Genomic DNA, 5,310 nt, shown 5'->3' with positions numbered 1-5,310 from the left:
TTTTTCATATAGATTCCGTATCTACATTTGCTGGATCCAACTAATGCATTGCTTACAAACAAATCACTAACATTTATTTCCTCTATATAGATGTGTCAAAACAATGTACAAAGAAAACGCCCAAATGGAACATATAGAAAATTAAACTAACACGGATTCAGTAGTGATGTAAAAATGTTAATAATACATACACCAGCGTGAAAATGGAAAATTGATTAAAAATCCACATATTATGTGAGATTAAAACACCGACACTAGAGAGTTAGAACAGAACTATACAAGTAGATTGGGCGAAGATAAATATGATATGACACAACACTAGGGCATAATGGAGAAACATTAAAATGTCAAAAGTAAAATTTTAAAAGATAGCTATAACCTGAAGCTCTCATAGAGTAGATTGAAAATTAAATTAATTGAAATGTCTTGATGTGTAACACAGAATGTTATTGCATTTGGTGCCAAATATCATAAAGTGCGTATAGATACGTTATATGTATCAGTTGTACAATTGAGGAGGAAGGTGGTACAAACAGAGAACTAAGAGCAATGCACCCAATGAACGTAGTAAAGCACTTAGAATATAACCACGGTATACTGGTTTGAGTAATAGGAGGAGAGATGTCGAATACTGACATATGGTTTGAAATTTTGGAAAATAGTTAAAGTTATTTGGATTATCCTCAGTATTTCACTGGTAATTATTTTATCGGCCCTTCAGAAGAAGGAAATACAAATTTGGTCACAGCCGTATTTGAACTCGGAAAATATACGGAGGTAAACAAATAATACAAAAACTTTAGCCTGGCATTTAACCAATTTATTGTCATCTATATGAGGAAATCTTACATTTCAGAGAAGAAATTAATGCGTTGTGAAGAGGAGTGATGAAATGATTACAAAAGAAATCATGAATGAAACAAAATCAAAATATTGGTTTCGAATTTTTGCAGAAGACCAGGAATTGTGGAGGAGGAGGTTAAGATAACTACATCAACTCAGTGTTTAACTGCTTCATATTTTATCGACTGCGAATTGATGAAAAGCATAGTCGACCTCGGCGAAGTTTGAAATCCGAATGTAAAGATGGGCGAAATGCCCTTAAACATTTTGCCCGGCGTGCTAAGGATTATGCCAGCTCGCTGCCTTACAAAACCAAAGTATTAACTGAGGTAAGCAAAGCAATAAACATCAGCAAGACAACTTAGAGAATGCCTCATTGGTTTGTATTGTTGCATCTTATCAAAATCCGTTACGAAAAATTCATAATGACTTCAGTTTACGACCCTGAAAGAGGAGGAAATGAAACAAAGCCCAGAGAGTCTTAATAGAAGAATGCATAGAGCTGGAGTCCTCATCATTCTTTCATCAACGAAAGCATGTAACCGGAAATCTTACATTTTATTGTTTTAATATATCTTATAGGCGTAGGAGTGGCTGTGTGGTAAGTAGCTTGCTTACGAACCACATGGTACCAGGTTCAGTCCCACTGCGTGGCACTTTGGGCAAGTGTCTTCTACTATAGCCTCAGGCTGACCAAAGCCTTGTGAGTGGATGTGGTAGACGGAAAATGAAAGAAGTTCGTCTTATATATGTGTGTGTATATATATATATATATATATATATATATATATATTTGTGTGTGTGTGTGTGTGTATATATGTTTGTGTGTCTGTGTCTGTCCCCCCAACATCGCTTGACAACCGATGCTGTTGTGCTTACGTCCCCGTAACATAGCGGTTCGGCAAAAGAGACCGATAGAATAAGTACTAGGCTTACGAGTAAATCCGGAGGTAGATTTGCTCGTCTAAAAAAGGTGGTGCTCCAGCATGGCCACAGTCAAATGACTGAAACGAGTAAAAGATTATTACTTACAGCGGTCAAAAAGAGACTAACGTGCGGTAAAGCTATTTGATTTGCAGTGATGATTCCTATTGAACGGAATCATGATTACGTATCTTTTACAATGAAATATTGGGAATGTGCTTTTTTAACATTACCTTTTGTTCATTCAAGCCTACAAGCGAGTTGGGTTGTTCATGTCTTTTCGTTGGTGCTAAACATAGGTTAATGAACTATGTTGATGCGAACAGGTTAACGATATTGTCACGTCCCAAATGAATTTCGCTAGGTATACACGTATAGGCGCAGGAGTGGCTGTTTGGTAAGTAGCTTGCTAACCAACCACATGGTTCCGGGTTCGGTCCCACTGCGTGGCATCTTGAGCAAGTGTCTTCTGCTATATATATATATATATATAATATATATATGTGTGTGTGTGTGTGTGTGTGTGTTGTGTGTGTGTGTTTGTGTGTCTGTGTTTGTCCCCCTAGCATTGCTTGACAACCGATGCTGGTGTGTTTACGTCTCCGTCACTTAGCGATTCGGCAAAAGAGACCGACAGAATAAGTACTGGGCTTACAAAGAATAAGTCCCGGGGTCGATTTGCTCGACTAAAGGCGGTGCTCCAGCATGGCCGCAGTCAAATGACTGAAACAAGTAAATGAGTAAAAGAGTAAAGAGTATCTGTGGAATACTTAGTGACACCTTCCCTAAAAGGTAAACATTTCAGTTTATCAAACAACAGAATATTCACCGCAAAAACCCACGAAGTTCCATCGTATTTTATAGTATGCTATACAATGTTGCTCGACAGATATGATGTAGTGAATAATGATCCAGCAACTTGACTCTAAAATTAGACTTGTTTTCATAAATTTTTCATGTGATCCGTTTACGTATTTGAAAACCTTATTTACAAGAAACATAAGTTTACATGTTTTGAGATCATTGGCGCTGATCACAGGTCGATGAACAATATTGAGGTAAGCAAATTATACGATAGATGGCATTAGTCTGCTCGAATTCCATTAATATCGTTAAGAAATAATATCGCCTACAATACTCAAGAGAATTTTTTTTTAATTCTCACTTCTAAATAGTTATATATAAACATTATATATTTAAAAGTTTATATATATATATATATATATATATATAAAATTTCTAACTTTCTAACATATATTTATGTATATATAAGCGTGTGCGTGTGTGTGCTTGTGATTTTGTAAGACAAAGGGAATGAGATGTAACTGAGAAACACACGCGGAAGAGTTAGCTCTACAATTTGAAGGCTCATGTCTTTCACAGAAATACGATAACCGAGCGAAATTGAGTAATTTATTAAGACATATAATAAATTTTAGAAGTAAAGACTCTGTAGTTATGAATATTTATAAGTCTTTATCTTTATTTTCCATATAATAACCGCCCATTTCCTAAGCCAGCAATTCTTGGTTGCTTCATATTATATCGAAGAAAAAGGAAAATTAACATAAAATTCAAGAATAGTGTTGTCGCGTATTAACGGAGGTTGCGAAGTAACAGTAAGATATTGATTTGTGACTTCAATTTATGTCACGTTCCTTTTTCTTGTTTTATACCGATATTTGTAAGTTTATGAGATATAATAATCAATACTAAAGGAATAGAAAAATGTTATATTATACAAATATTAGTCATGTTTATAATTAATAAGCAGAATTGCTCTCTCTCTCTCTCTCTCTCTCTCTCTCTCTCTCTCTCTCTCTCTCACTAGGAGTTTCTGGCGACTAACTTATCAAGAAAAATAAGTATACACAAGAACTTAAGACATTGTAAGGGTTTGAATTGTAAAGAATTAGGATATTAATTTTTTTCATGTAAGAAAATTTCACAATCTTTATAGCAGTTAAATATATTTTACGGAATAAAATCAATAGAAATCCTTGTGTTATCGTATGTAATCTAGTGACATTGAAATATCATAATGATATGAGGGATATATTCATAACAATTGTTTTGATTCAAAAGGTTGCTTTATTTCAACGTGGCAATAACAAACTTTATATAAACAATACAGAATAAATTTTAAAAACTGAATATGAATTACGTGTATGAGTGTGTGTTGTGGGGCTATGTATATGTATGTACATGTGGATGCATGTATTTGTATATACGTGTGCCTATACATGCATGTTTCAATTTGTTCAATCGAATTCATTATCAAATCCACTTCATACTTACTGTTAGTTGAACAATTAACACTGTTGTATACTATACTGAGTTACTATTCACAGACTTTGAAAATAAAGTTAGCTTGGGCAATACATATACTGAAATTGGAACGATATGGAGAAGATTAGCATGGCCCCTGCGTAAGGATGACACGCAAATTCGTGAAGCGTTCCATACTCTCTAGGCGCAGGATTGGCGGTGTGGTAAGTAGCTTGCTTACTTCCGGTTACCCAGAATGCAACACTAGTTGGTCTGGACTGTTACAGTAAGAAGATTTGAGTTTCGGCTCCGTGAATAGAAAAAAAAGACCAAAAAGAAAAATTGTCAATTGTAGCTCGCGAAATATTGTGTTCTTATTACCATAACGGTGAATTGAGAATTTTTGCTTGAAAATTCTTTTTGTAAATTCTAGTGGTCGTATCTCGCCAGAAAAAGTGGATTTTTTTCTTTTTGCAAAGTGGACGTGAGTGTGTTGGTTCTGTCCAATATTGAACTGAAAAAAAAAGAACAGCATCAGCATAAGACCGTAGAGATAGGTGGATTTGTTTTCGCTTGAGCTGGGTGTAATTTGTCAAATAGTAATTGTGTGTTGATAAATTTCGCTCAGCTCCGTGGCAATTCTGCCTGCTGTCAGGGGCTGCTGTTTGTTATTTTTTGTATTGGAAAAAAGTCGGGGCGTATCTTCCTCCGAACTTATTGGATTTTGCCATTGAAACTTGAAGTTGGCCAGGAGTACCTGTTGGCCATTGATGTTTCCTGTGTGAACTGTTTTTCTTTTCTCTATCCTTCTGTTTTTTCTTTCTTTTTGGAGATGTTTTTGCGTTTCTTTTGAATTTTATTTTTTATGCATTTTTTGAACTGACTTGTTTATTCTTTTGGGACTTGTTAATTTATTTGGACTTTCCGTCTTCTTTGAATTGACTTTTAACATAGCAAATGCAAAAAGTGCCTTAGAATGGGAGGTAGTCCCAGCTAAGCAATGGATTGAAAGCCTTGAGAGAAGGACGGTGGTACTACGGACCTATTCTAGGTCGCGTGACGCCATCGCCCTCTTCGACAAGGGTTTTCTTAATAAAGAGCTGGCAAAATGTTTGCCAGTTAAAAATTACATTATAACCTGGGGTGTCAAATACGCCACGGTGTGGCTACTTTTCGACACTCCTGAGGAGGCTTGCACTGTGGCAGGCCAGGCCCTGGAAGGTGGGGAGATTTTGTTTCTTCCCACATATTCTGAGAAGAAGGTGATAAGGGTAT

At 35.7% G+C, this 5,310-nt stretch overlaps 1 non-coding gene across 1 annotated transcript; it reads left to right on the top strand.

Moving 5' to 3' along the window:
* The first annotated feature begins 4,132 nt into the window (after positions 1 to 4,132).
* Positions 4,133 to 4,237, top strand: LOC115215270. Its single transcript, XR_003881971.1, has one exon. It is a non-coding gene; the product is annotated as a U6 spliceosomal RNA (small nuclear RNA).
* The last annotated feature ends 1,073 nt before the right edge of the window (positions 4,238 to 5,310 follow it).

The sequence above is a fragment of the Octopus sinensis genome, linkage group LG8 (genome assembly GCF_006345805.1).
Source record: "Octopus sinensis linkage group LG8, ASM634580v1, whole genome shotgun sequence".
NCBI lineage: Eukaryota > Metazoa > Mollusca > Cephalopoda > Octopoda > Octopodidae > Octopus > Octopus sinensis.
The sequence above is the reverse complement of the archived record's forward strand: the minus strand, read 5'-3'. Positions and strand labels throughout refer to the sequence as shown.